The 26,085-nt window shown below is 38.3% G+C and overlaps 1 protein-coding gene and 1 non-coding gene across 3 annotated transcripts in view; both read left to right on the plus strand.

Moving 5' to 3' along the window:
- AMMECR1 (AMMECR nuclear protein 1) overlaps nucleotides 1-26,085 on the plus strand; it is a 133,381-nt gene that overhangs the window by 79,293 nt on the left and 28,003 nt on the right. The gene's annotated exons all lie outside the window — the stretch shown is intronic.
- Nucleotides 23,154-23,232, plus strand: LOC117078632. The gene has a single exon (XR_004435073.1). It is a non-coding gene; the product is annotated as a small nucleolar RNA SNORD96 family (small nucleolar RNA).

Here is a 26,085-nt window from a genome sequence, read left to right on the forward strand (position 1 = left end):
TGCAATTTGAAGTTCCTTAGGGGCAGTTTTTGATAGAACAAATTATCATAAAACAGTTATATAAATGGTGGACAAATATATCCATGACTGGTGTCAGGAAGGAATTGAAAGTATGTAGTCATGGACTGTGTCCATCTTATTGAATTTAGATTTCTTACAATACTAAGGTTTTAAAAAACAATAAAATTACCCAGATTGTATTTTTTTTTCTTTTTTTTTTTGAGACAGGATCTCGCTCTGTCACCCTTGCAGCCTCAACCTCCTGGGCTTAAGCAATTCTCTCACCTCAGCCACCCAAGTAGCTAGTACTACAGGTGCACACCACTATACCCAGCAAAATTTTTATAATTTTTGTAGAGACAGGGTTTTGCCATGTTGCCCAGGCTGGTCTCAAACTCTAGGCTCAAGTGATCTACCCAACTCAGCCTCAAAAAGTGCTGGGATTTCAGGTGTGAGCCACCGCGGCCAGCCTCAGATTGTGTCTTTTTCTTACCGCAGCTGGGATTTGAGGATCTCAGTATTTGAAATGCAAAGAAGATTTTTAGAATGTGCTTTCTATAGTATACAAGTATTTTATGATGCATTCTTTTAAAATTTTGTGGCAAACTATAGTGAAAACTTTAGAATCATAGGCATCATTCATTATCTTCTGTTTTGCTCCTGAACCATTTAAAAACTTTTGTCTGAAACAAGTATTATTGGAAACCTGTTATCAGGATAGGTGTTTTTAAATTTGACAGTGAAGATACCTTTCAAACTTGTTTTCATATACTGCCTGTTAATAATAATGAAATTAATAAATTAATAGCCGGGTTGGTTGGGACATTGTCCATGTCACACGTGTTTCTTTCTTTACTTTTTTTTTTTTTTTTTTGAGACAGGGTTTCATTCCTGTCACCTAGGCTGGAGTGCAGTGGTGCCCACTGGGTACACTGCAACCTCTGCCTCCAGGGCTGAGGTGGTTCTCCTACCTCAGCCACCCGAGTAGCTGGGATTACAGGTGCAAGCCACCACACCTGGCTAATTTTTGTATTTTTTGTAGAGATAGGGCTTCACCATGTTGTCCAGGCTGGTCTTCAACTCCTGGGCTCAAGTGATCCACCCATCTCGGCCTCCCAACGTGCTGGAATTACAGGTGCAAGCCGCCACACATGTCCAATTTTTGTATTTTTTGTAGAGACAGGGTTTCACCATGTTGCCCAAGGTGGTCTCATACTCCTATGCTCAAGCTATCTACCTGGCATGGCCTCCTAAAGTGCTGGGATTACAGGAGTGAGCTATCATGCCCGGCCCATGTCACGTGTTTCCTAATAGGTTTTCAAAGGATTTTGCCACAGTAAGAAGTTTTTATTTCACATATTCAAGTCCCACATACCTGATCATGGCAAAATGGCAAATTAATGATGTAGTTGAAGAGAAACCAGCAAAGGGCTGTACATGCTAGCCCAGAAATTGGTAACATTTTTAGTCTTTGGGATATCAGTGATGCTGTACAGTGTATTTAAGTGTCATTTTTGTCATAAGCCAGAGAAGTGGGAGGAAAGAGTAATGGGACATAGTAAAGCAGAAATTCTGCTAAGTAGCTGAATGTTAGAGTTGATTGCTGCTGTTCTGTTTCTTGCCTAAAGTGTAGCCCATTTTAAGTTCAAGACTAACAAAACCTTCCAAAAAGTTAAAAAATTTCAAAGCAAATAAACTAGTAAATGCTCATGGCTCTACACTTTTACACTGCAGATTTCTTCTATTTCCCAAAGGACTCACCCAATGATGTCTCCTAACTCCCCAGTTACTGTTTCTTCCCTTGTGTGTTCATAACACATTACTGGTACCTCTGTTACAGCACTTGCTTTATCTTGCCTTCCAATGTAGTTTCTTACATGATTGTCTTTCCTACTTAGATTGATAGTCCCTTGAAGACTTGAACTATATTTTTCACATATTTGCACCCCCTAAGCAGCTATGAGGGAATAGGCATAGAGCAAAATAAATGTTTGAATAAGAGAGTCATTTCCCCTAGTATACTGAAGTATTTGTTTACTAGCTGGGTAAGATAATTAAAGAAAGTGTTAGGAGCCACAGCCTATGCAAAGGAAGTGAGAAATGAAGATTAAAACATCTCTGAAAGTATAAGTCATAGGAAAATAAAATTAATTTGCAAAGGTGATTTACTTTTTAGGAATGGCGAGATGTATCTGCATTTTGTTTTCTATTTGTAGTTTTAAATCAAGGAAATTTTTACTCACTTGTTTTATAACTGGATCAGTTTTCATTTAATGAAGGATAGGAACACTCAATTCTTATGGGATATTTAGATATTCTAGTCACACCTATTAAGTTGTGCTATTATAAAAATGAAACAATTGAAATACAAGTTTAAGCTGTGCTCCCATGGAAGAATCTATATCTCATTTGTACAATACTAATTGTACAAATGAGATGACACACAGAAATAGCCTGGGGAAAAGAAATGGGGATGCTATTTAACATCCTGTGTATTATCTCTAGCAGACAATTGCAACTTACAATCACTTTATAAGAAGAGATGCCATGAGGGCTGCTTATTAGAATTCTTTTATGAAGGGCATTTTATTCACAGTAGCACTACTGTCTATGTATTATTTTTAAATCCCTACGAGAGAGATGGTCATTTCTGTGAAGTTTTGGTTGTAATTCCTGGTCCTACAAAGGTTTAGTGAGTGAGTGATGGCTTGTCAGAAATGATCTTTCTGTGATGGCTGAAAACTTTGGGAGGACCAAAGTTTCAGGTGAGCAATCCCAGGTCATAGCTTCACATCCTGCCATTTATTATCTAGTTAATTATGCTTGATTCTGCTAATGCATGAAACCACCTAGAGACGCTGTGTTGATACAAAAATAAAACTTGCATTCAACAAACAAAACAGTACCTCACCTCTTTTTCACAAAGAAGAAGATTTGGGCTAGGGATTGGGAGATTTTGTATTTAGCAAATTTTAAAAAGTCCTTTTGAGATGTGTCTTCTGAGGGCTTTTGTTTGCTATCATTAACTGTGAGAATATTTGCTCCTGAATGGATCCCACCCTATGCTGAGCCCAGCTTCCCTTGTCATTCCCCCTGCAATAAATACTATACAATAAGTGTCTATGTAACAAATAAACAGTTTGGAGGTTAAATGGAATGCTCAATATAATAAAGCTCCATTGCAGTAGGGAGAAAAGTCCTTTTGATATGCATTTGATAGGAATGTGTTAATTTCAACAAAACATCTGGTATAAAAGAGTTGTGAATGCAGGACATTTGAGGGGGTTACAGAAGGAGAAGGGATTTACTGTGCTTAACAATTGCCAGTAGTCAGGCCACTTCCAAGTTGTGATTTTGTCAGACTTGGAAATTAAGTGGGATCACATCTACTCAGCCCTTCAGTGGGAGAAGATCCAAATCCAGCTGCAGCAAGGAGCAGTGACGGATTCAGAACTAACGCGCTCTATCCAGTGTCTCCTAGCTAGTTTTCCTTAATATGCTTACTGTTGCCCTCTTTATATTCTGGGTTTCAAAAAAAAATATGGCCTTTGTGGTTTATTAGTTGAACTTGTACAGCTGAATCTACTGTAAAAGGTCTTTTTTCACTGGCATTATGTCCTACAGATTTGAGCATTCTTGCTGTTTTACATAAGATAATTCAAACTTAGAATAGTCACTATAGTTTCAAAGCTTGATTGAAAGATACAGTCAGTGTTTTCTCTAAATATGTAGCAATTATAACAACACAGCTGTAGTTAAATACATAACTTATTATAAATCCTGACAGTCTTCCTTCTCATTTATATCAGGCTGACATAAGGTTTAGTCAGTTCAATTCCACATTTATCGAGCACTTAACTCTGACCATGGTACTGTACTAGGTACTATGCAGCTACAAAGATCAACAATACATAATGTCTGTGTTCAAGAGCTGAGTGATGTCTTTTGAGGGAAAGTGGCATGTATACAAAATAACTATAAGGAAGAATGTAATAAGTGTTGCATTAGACGTAGAAACAATGCTACTGGAAGTGGGAGAAATTAGCTCTAGTTGGATGATTGGGGAAGGTTTTACCGACTGACATGTAAGCTGAACCTCTATGGACATATACAACTCAATTTCAACATTCAAAAGTGGGGATATGGAGAAGATACCGAAAACTTCCTGAGCCAAATGTAAGGAGACAGAGAAAATATATGAGAAGAGAAATATATACAAGCAGCCCGAGTCACATCGCTTGTATTAATATATAGGATGAATGGAAAGGATAGAGATTAGAGACCAAACAGTTATGAAGCTAATCTTAAATATTCCAAATGAAAGATGGTAGAGGCCTGAATTAGGTTAGTAACAGGAGGGATGTAAAGAAACATATAGCAGAGACAAGGTAGTAACTGAACAAGATGAGACTATTATGTGGAAAGTAAGCTAAAGGGAAGAGTTGAAGATGGCTTCAAAGGTTCCTTCTTAGATGATGGGGGCAGGGGGAAGATGATAAGATGAAAAGTGATAGGCACACAAGACAAGAAGCATGTTTGACACATTTTTAATGTGAAAGTATTTTGAATTAATCCTAGATTATCTTTTTTCTGAATTTGAATGTTGAAGATTTTTTAAAATTGAGAATTTATTAAAAATTGTTTGCTTTCAGGATATGGTAGTGAGAGTGAAATACAGTAATATATTATTATACATTGTATCTTATTTAATATTTATTTAAAATTATAATAAATAAAATAGTGGGAAAAGACTCTTGATATCATTATTTTCTCTTAGGCCATGCCACAAAGCAAAGCTTAGAAAATACAGCTGAACCCTCAAACTTCTTTCTAACCAAAAATACATTTTGTGGATGAGAAATTTATAAAGAAATAAATGTTTGTAAACATTGGGCGGTTGTTATGGAATTTAAATATCTGTTCTTATTACCTAAGAATGTCTGGGTTTCAAGGCTGAATTAAAATTAGATTCCAGGCATCTTTAAAGGTAAACAACACATCTGTTGATTTGTCTAGTACAATGGAAACTGACTGAATTTTGATTATGATAAACGTCAGCATCTTCCATCTATTTAGCAATACTTTTGGGTAATCTTTTCTCCTTTGGGAAATTTTCCAGATGTTTTATGAATATGATTCCAATTTACAAGAGTTGTTTTTACACTGTAGTTGAGTGATGTCCTAACTATGAAACTCTTAGGTTGGTGTAACAGTATCCAAAGGGTCATCTGCAGTGTGTGTAAGAATGCCCTGTGACACCTTGGCTTCTTTGACTTGCCCAGACTCTCAAAGCTAAGTGGCAGGGAAGTTTCCTGGAGGCAAAGAGTCCAGTTCTCATTGTAGTAATTTACATTAACAAAGGAATTAACATTTCCAGCTATCTTCTGGGGTCACCTAGTTTTGAGCAACATTCATATAATGCAGTGAAAATGAACAGCTAGTACCACAAAACAATTTAGATGGTTCCTTTGGTACAGACGTTGACTTGTATTTTCTGAAAGGAAGAGAAGCTCTGAAATTCAGTGAAAATGACAGGGCGGTTGCTATTGTACACATTACTAGAAAGAACATTTCAAATAAGAGATTATAAACATGTATTTTAATGCTAATATACTGTAATAGCCTAGCATTGAGTCGTGAAACAATTTCAGACAAATGTCCAAATTGTTTTACGACTACATTTATTTCTTAGTATTTATTTTGAAAATTAGTAGTCATTGCTTAGTTTTATTCCAGTATGGATTATGACTTGTATAATATTCTATAGAAAAATGTTACCTAACTGGAATAACTCAGAGCTGCCTCCCTCTGCCCCAGCAGCTGGTTTGTGCCCCATGTTTGCTGATTACCTTAAATATTTGCCCAAGTCAAGCCATAATTTAAAAAGCGAAATTCTCATTCAAAGAATCACAAGCTTAGGGTATCAAGTTGTAGATGAGTTCGGACTTGCGGGCTCTCTTGTTCCTCCTGATTAACACAGATGATACAGAGATGACAAAGATGATTAACCCAGCATGTAAAGAGACATAACATCTTAAAGGAGAGGAGAGATTTTTGGTGACTTTCTTGACTGAAACTATTTTGGAGATTTTTTTCTGTATGAAACTTACTGGCTAGCATTTCACTTTTGTTGGAGCATTGACCTATGATTGTTTTATTCAGTATTCTTGCATAGGCTTTGAAAGGATACCTATTAATTTTATTGTACCAAATTTTCTTAAGAAAACACATTTGGTAGTTCTGATATTTTGAAGGTTTCTATAGAAACAAATCTTGCAACCATTTTTTATATTATTGCTCTAATTTACAATTCTGTATATGTAAAGGAGGAGTCTTACCACCTCAAACCAAGCAAAATTTGTAGAGCACCCATGATGTGCAAGTTTTATGTCTTACGGTAAGGGAAACCTGTACAAATCCAGGAGCTTACAATATAATTAGAGTAGCTAGGCTCTCTTTGTGACAAGGTAACTAAGACTCCTAGGCAGTGAGCCATGCTTGCAGAGGGAGTGGTTGTGGAGAGCTGGAAGACTGCCCTGTGCTAGTGAAGTGAGAGCCAGTATAATGTGTGAGGAGTAGCAACCTCCAGGAATGCTTCCTTTGGACAGTGATGCTACTTTGTTGGGTTTGCATTGGATATTTATTTTATAATGATTATATGTTTAGTACTTAACTTACAGGTTTCCAAAGAATTTTAGCTGTTGTTTTGACTTTTTATTATGTTTGTTTTTGTGTGTGTGTGTGTGTCGATCTATAACCTCAGGGGCATAAGCCTTTTTTCCCTTCCCTCTATTTTACAGCTAGATATACCCCCAAGGTATCTACATTAGGTATTTCTCCTAATGCTATCCCTCCCCTAGGCCCCCACCCCCCGACAGGCCCTGGCATGTAATGTTCCCCTCCCTGTGTCCATGTGTTCTCATTGTTCAACTCCTACTTGTGAGTGAGAACATGTGGTGTTTGGTTTTCTGTTCCTGTGTTAGTTTGCTGACAGTGATGGTTTCCAGTCTTGGGAGGGTGTATGTGTCCAGGAATTTATCCATTTCTTCTAGATTTTCTAGTTTATTTGCATAGAAGTGTTTATAGTATTCTCTGATGTTAGATTGTATTTCTGTGAGATCAGTGGTGATCTCCCTTTTATTATTTTTTATTGTGTCTGTTTGATCCTTATCTCTTTTCTTCTTTATTAGTCTGGCTAGTGGTCTATCTACTTTGTTAATCTTTTCAAAAAAACAGCTCCTGAATTCACTGATTTTTTTTGAAGGGGTTATCGTGTCTCTATGTCCTTCAGTTCTGCTCTGATCTTAGTTATTTCTTGTCTTCTGCTAGCTTTTGAATTTGTTTGCTCTTGCTTCTCTAGTTCTTTTAATTGTGATGTTAGGGTATCAATTTTAGATCTTTCCTGCTTTCTCCTGTGGGCATTTAGTGCTATAAATTTCCCTGTAAACACTGCTTTAGCTGTGTCCCAAGGATTCTGGTACGTTGTGTCTTTGTTCTCATTGGTTACCAAGAGCTTATTTATTTCTGCCTTAATTTCGTTATGTACCCAGTAGTCATTCAGGAGCAGGTTGTTCAGTTTCCACATAGTTGTGCAGTTTTCAGTCAGTTTCTTAATCCTGAGTTCTAATTTGATTGCACTGTGGTCTGAGAGACTGTTTGTTATGATTTCTGTTCTTTTGCATTTGCTGAGGGGTGTTTTACTTCCAATTATGTGGTCAATTTTAGAATAAGTGCCACGTGGCACTGAGAAGAATATATATTCTGTTGATTTGGGGTGGAGAGTTCTGTAGATGTCTATTAGGTTCCCTTGGTCCAGAGCTGAGTTCAAGTCCTGAATATCTCTGTTAATGTTTTGTCTCGTTGATCTAATATTGACAGTGGGGTTTTGAAGTCTCCCACTATTATTGTGTGGGAGTCTAAGTCTCTCTGTAGGTCTCTAAGGACTTGCTTTATGAATCTGGGTGGTTCCTGTATTGGGTGCATATATATTTAGGATAGTTAGCTCTTCCTGTTGAATTGATCCCTTTACCATTATGTAATGCCCTATTTGTTTTTTTTAAATCTTTGTTGGTTTAAAGTCTGTTTTATCAGAAGTAGGATTGCAAACCCCCCACCTTTTTTTTTTTTTTGCTTTCCATTTGCTTGGCAAACATTCCTCCATCCCTTTATTTTGAGCCTATGTGTGTCTTAGCATGTGAGATGTGTCTCGTGAATACAGCACACCGATGATTCTTGACTCTTTATCCAATTTGCCAGTCTGTGTCTTTTAATTGGGGCATTTAGCCCATATACATTTAAGGTTAATATTGTTATGTGTGAATTTAGTCCTGTCATTATGATGCTAACTGGTTATTTTGCCCGTTAGTTGATGCAGTTTCTTCATAGTGTCAATGGTCTTTACAATTTGGTATGTTTTTGTGGTGGTTAGTACCGGTTTTTCTTTTCCATATTTAGTTCTTCCTTCAGGAGCTCTTGTAAGGCAGGCCTGATGGTGACAAAATCTCACAGCATTTGCTTGTCTGTAAAGGATTTTATTTCTCCTTTGCTTCTGAAGCTTAGTTTGGCTGGATATGAAATTCTGGGTTGAAAATTATTTTCTTTAAGAATGTTAATATCGGCCCCCACTCTCTTCTGGCTTGTGGGGTTTCTGCCGAGAGATCCACTGTTAGTCTGGTGGGCTTCCCTTTGTGGGTAACCCAACCTTTCTCTCTGGCTGCCCTTAATGTTTTTTCCTTCATTTCAACCTTGGTGAATGTGATGATTATGTATTTTGGGGTTGCTCTTCTCGAAGAGTATCTTTGTGGTATTCTCTGTATTTCCTGAATTTGAATGTTGGCCTGTCTTGCTAGGTTAGGGAAGTTCTCCTGGGTAATATCCTGAAGAGTGTTCTCCAACTGGTTCCATTCTCCCTGTCACTTTCAGGTACACCAGTCAAATAAAAAAATATTTGGTCTTTTCACATAGTCCATATTTTTCCATATTTCTGGAGGCTTTGCTCATTCCTTTTCATTCTTTTTTCTCTAATCTTGTCTTCACGCTGTACTTCATTAAGTTAATCTTCAATCTCTGATACCCTTTCTTCTGCTTGTTGATTCGGTTATTGATACTTGTGTGTGCTTCACGAAGTTCTCGTGCTATGTTTTTCAGCTCCATCAGGTCATTTACGTTCTTCTCTAAACTGGTATTCTAGTTAGCAATTCCTCTAATCTTTTTTCAAGGTTCTTAGTTTTCTTGCGTTGGGTTAGAACATGCTCCTTTAGCTTGGAGGAGTTTGTTATTACCCACCTTCTGAAGCCTACTTCTGTCAATTTGTCAAACTCATTCTCTGTCCAGTTTTGTTCCCCTGCTGGCAAAAAGTTGTGATCCTTTGGAGGAGAAGAGGCATTCTGGTTTTTTCCATTTTCAGCCTTTTTGCGCTGTTTTTTCCTTATCTTTGTGGATTTATCTAACTTTGGTCTTTGATGTTGGTGACCTTCAGATGGGGTTTCGGTGTGGACATCTTTTTTGTTGATGTTGATGCTGTTCCTTTCTGTTTGTTAGTTTTCCTTCTAATAGTTAGGCCCCTCTGCTGCAGGTCTGGTGGAGTTTGCTGGAGTCCACTCCAGACCCTGTCTGCCTGGGTATCACCAGCAGAGGCTGCAGAACAGCAAAGATTGCTGCCTGTTCCTTTCCCTGGAAGCTTCATCCCAGAGAGGCACCCACCAGATGCCACCTGGGGCTCTCCTGTATGAGGTGTCTGTTGACATCTGCTGGGAGGTGTCTCCCAGTCAGGAGGCATAGGGGTCAGGGACCCACTTGAGGAGGCAGTCTATCTCTTAGCAGAGCTTGAGGACTGTGCTGGGAGATCCACTGCTGTCTTCAGAGCCGGCAGCAGGAACGTTCAAGTCTGCTGAAGCTGTGCCCACAGCCACCATTTTCCCCAGGTGCTCTGTCCCAGGGAGATGGGAGTTTTATCTGTAAGTCCCTGACTGGGGCTGCTGCCTTTCTTTCAGAGGTGCCCTGCCCAGAGAGGAGGAATCTAGAGAGGCAGTCTGGCTACAGAGGCTTTGCTGAGCTGCGGTGGGCTCCACCCAGTTCGAACTTCCTGGAGGCTTTATTTACACTGTGAGGGGAAAACCGCCTACTCGGCTTGAACTATATTTCTGATTCAGTTATTAGTGACTGTAAAATTTATACTTAGAGATCGTTGAGCATGACAAAGACTGTAGGCGAGGATCTAGCAACACCAACATGGAAGTAAAAGCTCTCAAATTCACATAATTGCAGGAAGCCCATGTACTCAATAAAGAATGAATGAAATATTTATTTAAAAAGTAGTTTTGCTTGTTTTAGTGACACTGATTTGCTTGTGTTAGTGACAACAATAACTCAAAATAGGCTAATGGAGTGTTACCAAGTAGAAGTCCCCCAGAGACGTGCTTTTTAACATACTACACAGAAGATTTGTAATTATGATGTTACAGTGCCTGTAGATGGTTAATTCCAGAGTCCTGGAAATAATTTGTTCTCTTTAAGCAAGTCCTGTATTTCCCTCACAACCTTAATTATAAAGTTGATTTGCTTAGCAGACCCTTCTTTTCCAAACTTGCTAAGGAAAACCTTCAGTCTAGGTCTGTTTGAATTAGCACAAATTTTGAAATAGTAGAGTTCAAATTAATGAGGTTTTATTCTGTTATGAAGAGCTTGTTTTCCATCATTGATAATTATTTCCAGGAAAGTTAAGTCTGCAGAAAGCATTCTCTCAGTTTCCTTAATGTTGTTTACCAAAGTTTAAGAAGTGGTTTTTTTTAGTTACATGGGAGGAGAGTGAGGACATGGCAGTGGCAAAGGAAAATGAGCTGCTGTAACGTGGTCTCTCAGATTTGTGGAGCAGGCTTTGAGCAGCATTCTAAACCAATATTATTCCTTGTAAAAGGCAAACCAGACCTTGGAATTTTAAAGTCTAATGTGATTGACAGAATGTGTGCTGGTGCATAGTAATACTTTAACTCCCCTCAGTCGGGTAAGTTGTGAGAACCTCTTAGGTGACAAATATCCTGACAGCCCCACGAGGCATGCACCATTTCCACCCATTTTCCCTAGAGTCAGCCTTTCTCCCACTAGATAATTCTCATTGCTTCAGAGGGTTGATTTTCAACAAGTCCTCCTTCCCCCTTGACTGCTTACTAACCTGAAATCCCACTGGAGAACTGGAAGAGTGGCCACTGGATTTTTTTGGAGGATTTAAAAAAATTTGTGTACTAATGTCTGATTTTCTTTAGGCCCATGTTCATCTAAAGAGTCTGTTATCTTATGTTTCTTTTTTCTATGCCTGCCTTTGATGTCCTATGATTCATCCAGTTCATAAGATGTTCCTTTATAAGAAAGTGAGAAAAGCATAAAAATAGACTACTAATATGGGTCCCTATGTGTTTCAAACTACAATAAAATATTATTTTTATTACCCCACAAACATAAGAAGCAATGGAGCTACTTTAGGATGCAAAGTTTATGTGTGTTTTCCAGCGGGGTGATAGAGGCTGGGAGATCAAAGCAATTCTGTAACTTTGTCATGGAATTATATTTTTATCTATTTATAGCAGTCTATGAGTTTTAGACAGAAAAATGTTGCCAAACTTTGCTGTACTTTGAATGTATAGTAATCTAAGAATAAAAAGAACAGTTAACACCTTCTAAATGAACAGCATTAAATAAATAAAAACAGGGGAAGACACACTTTAGTGGAACAGTTTTTAAGCTGATGAATAAAAGGATATTTTGAATGTAGGGAAACACTGACCATTTAATAAAGTATAACCAGTAATGCCATTTAATGTTTGTTATACTGCCAATAACTGTTTATTAAATTTGAAACTGCCTTCCTATATTCCTTCATTCATTCACTAAATATTTATTTACCAGCTACTGTGTGTTAGGCACTGGGTATATAATGGTGAGTAAAAATGAGCACAGTCACCATACTTATAGAGCTAAAGTTATACCTATAACATATACATGGGGACAAGAGTCCAAAAGTTAGTTTTTAATTTGAATTTCTATAGGGTGTTGCTTAGTCTGGTAGATTTCTACAGATAGGCTAGTATCCATAACTTTAAGAAGTAGTAAGACCTTGTGAGTATAGGTGCCTTCCTCTTTTTTTCTTTTTTTGTTTTGTATTTCTGGAATGTGACTTCGTTTATAGGACTTGCACTTCTCATTAGGTGCTTTGAGTAACTCATATGTATGTTACTGTAGTGTAGTAAAACTTCAGTGAACAAGGGGTTCCACAGGACTGAAATTGAACATAGGATGCTCCTGGATATATACTTGTGCTTGGCACATAGCAGGCACTCAATACGTATTTGCTGAAATACTTCACGTTCATAGTTATGCCCTCGTATCACTAATCATTAGGACTGCTATTATTCGAGAAAAGTTTTGTCACTATGGGAACAGAGCTTTTATCACATCACTGTAATTTAAATTGCATGGATTTTATCCATTGCCCTTTTTTCTTTTCTTTTCTTTTTTTCCAGTCCTAACTGCTAGAAATATTTCCCCTGAAGGTATTTTTTTTCTTTTTTTTTTTTTTTATACTTTAAGTTCTAGGGTACATGTGCACAACGTACAGGTTTGATACATAGGTATACATGTGCCATGTTGGTTTGCTGCACCATCAACTCATCATTTACATTAGGTATTTCTCGTAATGCCATCCCTTCCACAGCCCCCAAACCCCCAACAGACCCAGGTATGTGATGCTCCCCACCTGGGTCTAAGTGATCTCATTATTCAATTCCCATCTATGAGTGAGATCATGTGTGTTTGGTTTCCTGTCCTTGTGATAGTTTGCTGAGAATGGTGGTTTCCAACTTCATCCATGTCCCTGCAAAGGACACGAACTCATCCTTTTTTATGGCTGCATAGTATTCCACGGTGTATATGTGCCACATTTTCTTAATCCAGTCTATCATTGATGGACATTTGGGTTGGTTTCAAGTCTTTGCTATTGTGAATAGTGCCGGAATAAACATACTTGTGCATGTGTCTTTATAGTAGCATGATTTTATAATCCTTTGGGTATATAACCAGTAATGTGATTGCTGGATCAAATGGTAATTCTAGTTGTAGATCCTTGAGGAATCTCCACACTGTCTTCCACAATGGTTGAACCAATTTACACTCCCACCAACAGTGTAAAAGCATTCCTATTTCTCCACATTGTCTCCAGCATCTGCTATTTCCTGACTTTTTAATGATTGCCATTCTAACTGGTGTGAGATGGTATCTCATTGTGGTTTTGATTTGCATTTCTCTGATGACCAGTGATGATGAGCATTTTTTCATGTGTCTGTTGGCTGCATAGATGTCTTCTTTTGAGAAGTGTCTGTTCATATCCTTTGCCCACCTTTTGATGGGGTTGTTTTTTTCTTGTAAATTTGTTTGAATTCTTTGTATATTCTGGATATTAGTCCTTTGTCAGATGGGTAGATTGTAAAAATTTTCTCCCATTCTGTAGGTTACCTATTCACTCTGATGCCAGTTTCTTTTGCCGTGCAGAAGCTCTTTAGTTTAATTAGATCCCATTTGTCTATTTTGGCTTTTGTTGCCATTGCTTTTGGTGTCTTAGACATGAAGTCCTTGCCCATGCCTATGTCCTGAATGGTATTGCCTAGGTTTTCTTCTAGGGTTTGTATGGTTTTAGGTCTAATATTTATGTCTTTAATCCATCTTGAATTAATTTTTGTATAAGGTGTAATGAAGGGATCCAGTTTCAGCTTTCTACATATGGCTAGCCAGTTTTCCCAGCACCATTTATTAAATAGGGAATCCTTTCCCCAATTCTTGTTTTTGTCAGGTTTCTCAAAGATCAGATGGTTGTAGATGTGTGGTATTATTTCTGAGGGCTCTGTTCTGTTCCATTGGTCTATCTCTGTTTTGGTACCAGTACCATGCTGTTTTGGTTACTGTAGCCTTGTAGTATTGTTTGAAGTCAGGTAGCGTGATGCCTCCAGCTTTGTTCTTTTGGCTTAGCATTGTCTTGGCAATGAGGGCTCTTGTTTGGTTCCATATGAACTTTAAAGTAGTTTTTTTCCAATTCTGTGGAGAAAGTAATTGGTAGCTTGATGGGAATGGCATTGAATCTATAAATTACCTTAGGCAGTAGGGCCATTTTCACGATATTGATTCTTGCTATCCATGAGCATAGAATATTCTCTCATTTGTTTCTGTCCTCTTTTATTTCATTGAGCAGTGGTTTGTAGTTCTCCTTAAAGAGGTCCTTCACATCCCGTGTAAGTTGGATTCCTAGGTATTTTATTCTCTTTGTAGCAATTGTGAATGGGAGTTCACTCATGATTTGGCTGTCTGTCTGTTATTGGTGTATAAGAATGCTTGTGATTTTTGCACATTGATTTTGTATCCTGAGACTTTGCTGAAGTTGCGTGTCAGCTTAAGGAGATTCTGGGCTGAGACGATGGGGTTTTCTAGATATACAATCATGTCATCTGCAAACAGGGACAATTTGACTTCCTCTTTTCCTAATTGAATACCTTTATTTCTTTCTCCTGCCTGATTGCCCTGGCCAGAACTTCTAACACTATGTTGAACTGGAGTAATGAGAGAGGGCATCCTTGTCTTCTGCTGGTTTTCAAAGGAATGCTTCCAGTTTTTGCTCATTCAGTATGATATTGGCTGTGGGTTTGTCATAAATAACTCTTATTATTTTGAGATAAGTTCCACCAAAACCTAGTTTATTGAGAGTTTTTAGCATGAAGGGCTGTTGAATTTTGTCGAAGGCCTTTTCTGCATCTATTGAGATAATCATGTGTTTTTTGTCATTGGTTCTGTTTATGTGATGGATTACATTTATTGATTTGCGTATGTTGAACCAGCCTTGCATCCCAGGGATGAAGCCCACTTGGATCATGGTGGATAAGCTTGTTGATTTGCTGCTGGATTCGGTTTGCCGATATTTTATTGAGGATTTTCACATCGATGTTCATCAGGGATATTGCTCTAAAATTCTCTTTTTTGTTGCATCTCTGCCAGGCTTTGGTGTCAAGATGATGCTGACCTCATAAGATGAGTTAGGGAGGATTCCCTCTTGTTCTGTTCACTGGAATAGTTTCAGAAGGAATGTACCAGCACCTCTTTGTACCTCTGGTAGAATTCGGCTGTGAATCCATCTGGTCCTGGACTTTTTTGGTTGGTAGGCTATTAATTATTGCCTCAATTTCAGAGCCTGTTATTGTTCTATTCAGAGATTCCACTTCTTCCTGGTTTAGTCTTGGGAGGGTGTATGTGTCCAGGAATTTATCCATTTCTTCTAGATTTTCTAGTTAATTTGCATAGAGGTGTTTATAGTATTCTCTGATGGTAGTTTGCATTTCTGTGGGATCGATGGTGATATCCCCTTCATCATTTTTTATTGTGTCTATTTGATTCTTCTCTCTCTTCTTATTAGTCTTGCTAGTGGTCTATCAGTTTTGTTGATCTTTTCAAAAAAACTAGCTTCTGGATTCACTGATTTTTTTGAAGGATTTTTGTGTGTGTGTGTCTCTATCTCTTTCAGTTCTGCTCTGGTTTTAGTTATTTCTTGCCTTCTGCTAGGTTTTGAATGTGTTTGCTCTTGCTTCTCTAGTTCTTTTAATTGTGATGTTAGGGTGATGATTTTAGACGTTTGCTGCTTTCTCTTGTGGCCATTTAGTGCTATAAATTTCCCTCTACACACTGCTTTAAATGTGTCCCAGAGATTCTGGTATGTTGTGTCTTTGTTCTCACTGGTTTCAAAGAATATCTTTATTTCTGCCTTCATTTCATTATTTACCCAGTAGTCATTCAGGAGCAAGTTGTTCAGTTTCCATGTAGTTATGCGGGTTTGAGTGAGTTTCTTAGTCCTGAGTTCTAGTTTGATTGCACTGTGGTCTGAGAGACAGTTTGTTGTGATTTCTGTTCTTTTACATTTGCTGAGGAGTGCTTTACTTCCAAGTATGTGGTCAGTTTTAGAATAAGTGCGATGTGGTGCTGAGAAGAAAGTATATTCTGTTGATTTGGGGTGGAGAGTTCTGTAGATGTCTATTAGGTCTGCTTGTTGCAGAGCCAAGTTCGGGTCCTGGATATCCTTGTTAACTTTCTGTCTCGTTGATCTGTCTAATATTCACAGTGGGGCGTTAAAGTCTCCCATTATTATTGTGTGGGAGTCTAAGTTTCTTTGTAGGTCTCTAAGGACTTGCTTTATGAATCTGGGTGCTCCTGTATTGGGTGCCTATGTATTTAGGGTTAGCTCTTCTTGTTGCATTGATCCTTTTACCATTATGTAATGGCCTTCTTTGTCTCTTTTGATCTTTCTTGGTTTAAAATCTGTTTTCAGAGACTAGGATTGAAACCCTTGCTTTTTTTCGCTTTCCATTTGCTTGGGAGATCTTCCTCCATCCGTTTATTTTGAGCCTGTATGCATCTTTGCATGTGAGATGGGTCTCCTGAATACAGCACACTGATGGGTCTTGACTCTTTATCCAATTTGCCAGTCTGTCTTTTAATTGGAGCATATAGCCCATTTACATTTAAGGTTAATATTGTTATGTGTGAATTTGATCCTATCATTATGATATTAGCTGGTTATTTTGCTCATTAGTTGATGCAGTTTCTTTCTAGCATTGATGGTCTTTACAATTTGATATGTTTTTGCAGTGACTGGTACTGGTTGTTCCTTTCCATGTTTAGTGCTTCCTTCAGGAGCTTTTGTAAGGCAGGCCTGGTGGTGACAAAATCTCTCAGCCTTTGCTTGTCTGTAAAGGATTTTATTTCTCCTTCACATATGAAGCCTAGTTTGGCTGGATATGAAATTCTGGGTTGAAAATTCTTTTCTTTAAGAATGTTGAATATTGGCCCCCACACTCTTCTGGCTTGTAGGGTTTCAGCTGAGAATCTGCTGTTCCCTTTGTGGGTAACTTGACCTTTCTCTCTGGTTGCCCTTAACACTTTTTCCTTCATTTCAACCTTGGTGAATCTGACAATTGTGTGTCTTGGAGTTGCTCTTCTCAAGGAGCATCTTTGTTGTGTTCTCTGTATTTCCTGAATTTGAATGTTGGCCTGCCTTGCTAGGTTGGGGAAGTTCTCCTGCATAATATCCCAAAGCGTGTTTTCCAACTTGGTTCCATTCTCCCCGTCACTTTCAGGTATACCAATCAAACGTAGATTTGGTCTTTTCACATAGTCCCATATTTCTTGGAGGCTTTGTTCATTTCTTTTTACTCTTTTATGTCTAACCTTGTCTTCTCGCTTTACTTCATTAATTTCATCTTCAGTCACTGATACCCTTTCTTCCACTTGATTGAATCGTCTCTTGAAGCTTGTGCATGCATCATGGAGTTCTCATGCCATGGCTTTCAGCTCCATCAGGTCACTTAAGGTCTTCTCTACACTGTTTATTCTAGTTAGCCATTTGTCTAATCTTTTTTCAAGGTTTTTAGCTTCCTTGCGATGAGTTTGAACATCCTCCTTTAGCTAGGAGAACTTTGTTATTACCGACCTTGTGAAGCCTACTTCTGTGAACTCGTCAAAGTCATTCTCCATCCAGCTTTGTTCCGTTGCTGGTGAGGAGCTGCAATCCTTTGGAGGAGAAGAGGTGCTCTGATTTTTAGAATTTTCAGCTTTTCTGCTCTGGTTTCTCCCCATCTTTGTGGTTTTATCTATCTTTGGTCTTTGATGTTGGTGACCTATAGATGGGGTTTTGGTGTAGATGACCTTTTTGTTGATGTTGATGCTATTCCTTTCTGTTGTTAGTTTTCCTTCTCACAGTCAGGTCCCTCAGATGCAGGTCTGTTGGAGTTTGCTGGTGTTCCACTCCAGACCCTGTTTGCCTTGGTATCACCAGTGGAGTCTGCAGAATAGCAAATATTGCAGAACAGCAGATACTGCTGCCTGATCCTTCCTCTGGAAGCTTTTTCCCAGAGGGGCAGCCACGTATATGAGGTGTCTGTCAGACCCTACTGGGAGGTGTTTCCTAGTTAGGCTACATGGGGGTTAGGGACCCACTTGAGGAGGCAGTCTCTCCGTTCTCAGATGTCAAACGCTGTGCTGGGAGAATTACTGCTCTCTTCAGAGCTGTCAGACAGGGACATTTAAGTCTGCAGATGTTGTCTGCTGCCTTTTGTTCGGCTATGCCCTGCCCACAGAGTTGGAGTCTAGAGGCCGTAGGCCTTGCCTTGTTGAGCTGAGGTGGGCTCCACCCAATTCGAGCTTCCTAGCTGCTTTGTTTACCTACTCAAGCCTCAGCAATGTTGGACGCCCCTCCCTGAGCCCGACTGTTGCCTCGCAGATGCATCTCAGACTGCTGTGCTAGCAGTGAGCAAGGCTTCGTGGGCGTGGGACCCGCTGAGCCAGGCACGGGACAGAATCATCTTGTCTGCTGGTTGCTAAGACCTTGGGAAAAGCATAGTATTTGGGCAGGGAGTGTCCCGTTTTTCCAGGTAGTCTGTCATGGCTTCCCTTGGCTAGGAAAGGGAAATGCCCCAACCCCTTGCACTTCCCGTGTGAGGCAATGCCCCACCCTGCTTCAGCTCGCCCTCGTGGGCTGCACCCACTGTCCTACCAGTCCCAATGAGATGAACCAGATACCTCAGTTCGAAATGCAATAATCACCCGTCTTCTGCATCGGTCATGCTGGGAGCTGCAGACTGGAGCTATTCCTGTTCGGCCATCTTGGCAACTCCCATTCCCTTTTTCATCTTCAAATGAAACTATTTCCTTTCTGTATCTATTGTGGTTTTCCTAATATGTAGCATAGTACAGAATCAGCAATTGCCATTATTTCAGCAGCATATTTTGAAGCTTTTCCAACATATTACCCCATGTGCTTGTCTCATGGAAACAAAAGTAAAGAAGGACCTTTTCAATGGAAGAATTAAATAATTTTTAAGGGTAATAGAATGGAAAACTATGTAAGTAAAATTTTTCTTTGAAAACTAGGTTCTTAAGATAGAACCAGACAAGAGATGAAGAGTTAAAATGTCCTTTTCTGTTTTATCAGGCTCAATTTAAACATGTTTGTTGAAAGGAGTAAAGTAAAACCTGTTCCAAGTTAAGAGATTAGAAAGAAGTTTTGCTTGAAGTATGAGACTTTAGCAGTACATCAAGAATCACATATTTGACCTGAACTGAATCTACCCCATGTCATTATGCTATTTACTTGAAAATGAATGCTGAGATTATCTTGCCCTGACCAATTTTGTATTTATACATGCACAACCAGAACATACAGTTGCTTTTACAATAGGGACAGATTCTCTATTTAGAGTTTGATAAAAGAGAACCAAATACTCTATTTTAAAAATGTATAACTTTTCCCTTGGATAATCCTTTATGTAGCTCAGCAGCTAAGTAGAAATGATGGGACAGAGTGGATGAACTGCAAGGTGAGACCAGCCCCTACTAGGAGTGTATAAGCAATATGAAGAGGGAGTGGAGTGGATAAGAAACGCAGAGGAAGGCAATAGTTAAGACTGCATTCCCCACACACACACATAGTGTTGGTGCTCCGCTGCTCCCCCACCCTTATCTGCTTAATTTCTAAGTTCTGCTTGGCTTCAGCATGCTGACACGTGCCAGGTGCCTGTCAGTGCTGAGTTATGTTGGGCAGCTCACTGTTTTACTGTTTTAGCTATTCCCTGGTGCCCTAGGCATCATTTTCCTCTTTCCATCTTGAACATCTGCTCTGGAGTGTTATTGGATTATGTGAAAGAATGATGGAAAGATCAGTGAATTGGGGAAGTCAGGAGATGTCGCTGCTTTCTAAGTAGTTTTGTGACTTCGGGCATGCAGCTTTTTGCTCTTAGTTACCCCCAAAATCAAATGAAAGATGTAGACTAGATGATCTCTAAGCACTTCTAGCTGACATTTGGTTGACCCCATGACTTTAGGGGGCCTTGTTCTTAGAGGACAACTATTATGATTTCTAATATAATATAGTATTAGCTTTGTCTATTTCATGGGAATGTTTTGAGGTTCAGCTAGGATAAAAGATGTGAAGATGCTTTGGAAACTATTAAGAATCATATGAAACAAAGATGATACGAGTAGTTTAAAGGATTCTTTCCTCCAAAGATACCATATAGTGATAAAAATTAAAATAATTCCATTTAAATGAATGTGAGGCCAATTACAGAGGCCATAAAAACAGACATGCAGTTATACTTACCATAGATAAATATGCCATTTAAAAGTACACAGATCAAGGAATGATTCAATAAACATTGATTGATGGTTAGGCAGCTAGGCTGTGGGGATGAGGTACTCTACTTTTCTTCCTGATTCCCCTTGTGCTTGTCAAGTTTGAAAGAAACGGGCAGTGGATCATGTTCTTTTCTCTGTCACTATCACCCATCCACTCCCCGAAGGTTGGAATAGAACATTAAAACCTGTACAGAAGGGAATGGGTCATCTTGACCCAATGGCAGAGTATGAGAATATGAGGCCGCCTTGCATACTGGCTTGTCAGACTTGGCCTCACCAGCACTAGGTAGCAGTGAAGGCAGCTGCTGTATGCCTTTGTCTTTGTGGTCCTCTTCTCTTCCTCCACCCCCATTCTGTTCTTTCATGTCCTTCTTGTGACCTTTTACTATTCTTTCTTCCTTACCTCACTAGAGTAGAAAAGAGGAAAGCATACAAAAAAGGTGGGGAAAAGGAAGACGAGAAAGGAAAATAAAGATTAAAAACTTCACAATGAGTTAGTGGAGGCTGGGATCCTCTCTCTTTCTCTTTCTCAGTATGACAGACTTGATAATTTTGCTTTGTACCTCATCTTTAAGTTTAACTTCATTCTTTTCTTTAGTTACCTTTAGTCCCCGAGCAGTGACATATGCAGACAATTATAAACAGGCCGCATGATAGGAACCAGTGTCCTACCTCTCAGCAGACTTGTATCATCTAGGACTGGCAATAGTTTTAGAAAGGACAACTGAACCAGCCTAACATGACACATAAGTTAGAGTGACAACACATGTTTTGCAGTTTATAGAGTTCAGTTAATAGATTTGATTGCCATGGAAAGAGGGAAGGAAAAGAATTGCATGACTCTTAATACTGAGTATGAGAGAGCTTATTCACACAGGTTGGAAAAGCAAAATTAAAAAATCAGAAACAGGCCCACCAACCTAGGTATGTCCAAAACTAGTACTTTGGTAACCTATTATGACTTCCAGCAGATACAGTTTCAAAATTGTGGAAAGGCTTCAGAATAAGGGAAGGCTTAGCATCCCACTAATAAGGCTTATTAAGTTTAGATAAAACAGATGTTTTTCAGTGGTAGCAGCTCTGAGTCACCAAGATCAAAATGGAGAAAGAAGAGAACAAAAACAAGCTAACACTCTCATTAAAAAGGTACTATTTTTCTTAGGCATTTTCAGAACCTGCTTACATTTATACTTAATACTTTCAGTTAAATCCTGTGAATGGAAGCATTAATTGGGGAAAAATTCCTTAAAACTGATTAAATGTATATACATTTATGTTGATTTGCTGACATTCTGAAAGTGGTACTATGAAAAGAGAATGGGATTTAGAGGCAGGCGGTCCTGACTTCATATGTCAGCTCTCTTACCTGTTTTTTTTTTTTTTTGAGATGGAGTCTGTGTTGCCCAGGCTGGAGTGCAGTGGCGCAATCTCAGCTCACTGCATCCTCCACCTCCTGAGTTCAAGTGATTCTCCTACCTCAGCCTCCTGAGTAGCTGGCATTACAGGCGTCCACCACCATGCCAGCTAATTTTGTTTTGTTGTTTTTTTTTTTGTATTTTTAGTAGAGACGGGGTTTCACCATGTTGGTCAGGCTGGTCTTGAACTCCTGATCTCATGATCCACCTGCCTTGTCCTTCCAAAGTGCTGGGATTATAGGTGTGAGCCACCATGCCCGGCCAGCTCTCTTGCCTGTTTTTACAACCATTGGCAAGTTACTAAATCTCACTGATCATCACTGAACCTCAGCTTCCTCCTCTACAAAATGAGTTGTTTTGAGGACTAAGCAAGATAATACATGTATAGTACCTTACTCACAGTAGGTACTTAGCAGATACTGGCTCTTTGAGATTTTAAGCTGCTTTTGCTCATAGTACCATGTCTAAATATCTTAGGACCAGTCTTCTAGAGCTTGATTAGGAGCTTTAGGCCATCCAAAGAGGGATGCACCTGAAAGATCCATTGTGGGGTGAGACAAAAATATTAGAAATTATATATATGATCATTTTAGATAAAATATAAGAAAGTATTTAAACTCCACTAATATTTAACATATCGATTGACCCTGATGCTCTCCTTTGGTCCATGTTGGAGAGTCACTGTCATATACTCTAAATGAGGGATCCTGAGAAAAGTGTGAGATTTCTTGATTTGGTGAGATTTCATAGTGGCATGTACATTCTTTTGCTCACTTTAGGCATATTGTAACATATTTCAGTTTACATGTACCTAGTTAAATAGATTTCTGGTTCTTAGTACAGGTTGAGCATCCCAAATCCAGAAATCTGAATTACTCCAAAGTCCAAAACTTTTGAGTACCAATGTAACGCTTAAAGGAAATACTTCAGATCTCAGAATTTTGGATTTGGGATGTTCAACTGATAAAATGCAGATATTCTCACATCCCCAAAAAATCCCAAGTTTGAAACACTTCTAGACCTCAGCATTTTGAATAAGGGATATTCCAACCTGTATAATCTTCATCCTGTGGTTTTTTTGCAGGAATCTTCTTAAGCTGTGTGACTATTGTGTACTGGTCAGCTAAAGCTAGATAAACTAACCCATGCAGAATGGACAAGTAGCTTAAGATTCCTGCAAGGGAGAAAATGGGTTGATGATAATAGTAATAATGCAAGGGCAAGAAAATGGTGAACTAGCTGACACTTCTATGAGTTTCCTCTTAATTTAGCCAAGTCATAAAGTGAAAACAAAAATAATCTAATCAGATCTGACAAGATGTCAGCCCCAAAACAAGAAAGAAAAGATCAAGAACATTATTTGATTTATACCTACTGTCTTCAATAACAAAGCCTACTCTAAGTATCATGCTTTGATATATTAGCCTGTGATAGTAGGACAAGTATATACTTTATAAATATACATATTGAGGATGTGTGTTCAAAATTTTTTTAGTGATAGGAATACTCAGTCAAAACTGTTTGGATCCTGGTGATGACAGACGACATTGTCAGTCAATCCCCATGTGGTAGTGAGGACATGTCCTGCAGTTCTGAAGGGATTCAATGGATTTTTTTTAATTTAAAAAATAAAATAAAAAACAATTAAAAAAAAAAAAAACAGCTTGGAGACCACTATGTTAAATGAGGAAAGTGGTTGCTGCCTATGGAATCTCTCATCTCTCATTCTATATCTGCTGCTTAGAAATTATTTTTCTTGTTTTTGTTTTGTTTTTTACCTAAGGATTTTGTTATGGTATGAATAGTAGGATAGAGAGTAATATATCTAAATCCATCAAACATGATTTAGGGAACTTTATTTCTTGATAAACACTTCTTCTACAGAAGTAAAAGACCAATTCCTGCCCAAAAGATTTAAAAACTGTAGTTGAAGAAAACTAAGAAAATGTTTCAAAGCAGCATATGAATCCCTGCCTGCAGGATAATGGAAACTCTTGGTGAAGATGTACCTTACTTGATGTAGATTTGTTTGTGAAAAAAAATAATATATATATATTTCTGTAAAACTCCCTGTAACTCTGAGTCAGTTGGTAACCAGTAAACCAGTAGCAAATTGTAAAACAAATCTTTTCAAAAAGAGCGCTAACCTGCTGATTATTCCTCTCAGCATTCCTATAGCATGATTTTAACAAGTATTTTATACATATCCACATATTATTTAGTAATCTACTATTCTTATATTCTCCATGGCTCTTTGCGTAATAAAAAGCATATAGCGGGTGTTTAATACTTATTTTGAAAATGAAAGAAAATGAAATGAAAACACCAGGACCTGGAAAGGTAGCTATTATCCCCCGAGATGGCCACATTTAATTCCTAGAGAAGGTAACTTGTTTAGTTTTTCCCATAGCACAGCTTAGTCCTGTGGCTCCCTTCCTTTCACCAGAGCCATAATATGGGGCAGCCCTGTGGACATAAACTTACCAAATAGATGGATGACCAATCAGAGTTCTTTGACAGCCACTACTTATTGAGTAGGTTAGTAAAGGCACTTATGCAGTTATTATTATTTTATTGTTACAGTCGCTCCATTAGGTGGATACTATTATGATCTCCATTTCATAAATGAGGAAATGAAGGCTGGCATAGATTAAGAGACTTGCCCAAATGTCACACAACTAGTGTGTAGTGGAGCCAGGATCCAAATGTAAATATATCTGACTCCAGAACCAAGCTGTTGGCCATTCTAATAGGTTATGTTCTAGAGAACTGTGAAATTGCGCTCATTAATTAATGATTACTTCAATTTTGCATTTTCGGAGCTATATTTATTGGCATAAGTCACAGAGAACTGTTGTTATACCTTGGAGACACACTTTTGATGGGTCTGGGGAAATAATACTAATTTGGGATTGTAGACCAGGTTTCTAAATTCCAATTCAGTTCAAGAGGTTCAATTCAGTTTTGTAGTATATCCTAACTTAAGAGAACACATGGATGAGATCCCTGGAAATTTTGCCAGTGTGTGTGTTACACAGTCTCTTGAAGGTAGAGACAATCTCATATCTTCACATTTCCAAGCTTATAATTGTTAGTGGTCATATCGTAATCTTTTCCAAACCCATACATTTTTTCTTGCCGAGGCCTTGAGAGCCCTGTTGTTATGGTGTTCAGTAACAAATGACCCAGTTATATTGAGTTTTAAAGGTGAACCAGAGTCATAAAGAGAAAATTAAAATATTCATTTTACTTTGGCAGATTTTCATCAGAAAAACATAATTTAAACAAAAATAGTTTCTAGTAGTTCATTTCTAAAAAAAAAGGTAGAGTAAATCTAGAAACTCTGCAGAGAAAGCATTATGTAGACATTTTGTAGAGGGAAATAAGAAATAGTTTCCGTATATACAAACATTTAGCCATCTGTTTCTTTATGTATCTTTTATTTTCCAGTTTTAGCTCTGCTCTACTAAATCAAATTCAGACCCAATTCTCTTAATTTAGAGGGGAGGAATTCGTGGCCTAGGAGGCAGATTCTGATGATACTTGCTGGTCCTCACAGCTGGCAGCTCACAGGGAGTTTTCCCTTCCTGGTGGGCAGCTATGGCTATCTCCTAGAGAGTAGAGGCTTTTAAGAATTCAAGATCAGAGCATTTCAGGAACTTTAAATCAGAGGGCAGTAAGTGATAACATTCTAAAGCCTAAGTGAATGTCGTAGGATAGGAGCCCGATAATATATATCAAAACCTACTGAACCTGTTGTCCTTTATCTCCCTCTCCTCTCACTTACTTTTCCATTCTCCCTTTCTTGCTTTCTCCTTGTTTCTTTGCATGTGTCTCTATTTGAGCCCTTTCTAAGTGTCCCCCTTCTTTGTACTTTCTTTGCCTCCTACTTCTATTTTCAGCTTCTTGCTTTTCTCTTCATTTTTCTTTTTACGTATTCCTTTTTCTTTTTCTTTCTCCCCTATCTTCTCTTCCTTTCGTTCCATCCCTTGGTTCTTTCCTCTGTTCCCCATCATATCATATTAAGCATATATATTAAAATTAATAAATGTTAAAGTTCATTGCGCAGCAAGAAGGTTTTATTTATTACTGTTAAAGGAAAACCATCTCCCATTTAAGTAACACTGTACATATAGCTTACAGTTGAAACTTTTCTTTTGAGTAACAGCCCTCACCAAAATAAGGTACCTTCCTCCTTCCTTAAGCATAATTGTGTCTTTTGTTCTTCCTCTCTACCTTAGGTTTGATGAATAGACACATTTTTACATTTTGTTTTGTGTCCATTGCTTCTTGAATTTTAGAAAGCTAAAATTGCTACTTAGTGAGAAAGAGAGGTAGTTAATTTTTCAGATGTGGGTTTAGGATTCTAGTATTCTGAGTTTCTGAGGTTCAAACATGCCACGTATGCATTCTATTCCAGAAGCTCTAGCAGGGAATGACAGAATATGGAATTTCC

Source organism: Trachypithecus francoisi, unplaced genomic scaffold, assembly GCF_009764315.1.
Source record: "Trachypithecus francoisi isolate TF-2019V2 unplaced genomic scaffold, Tfra_2.0 Lachesis_group6, whole genome shotgun sequence".
Classification (NCBI taxonomy): Eukaryota; Metazoa; Chordata; class Mammalia; order Primates; family Cercopithecidae; genus Trachypithecus; species Trachypithecus francoisi.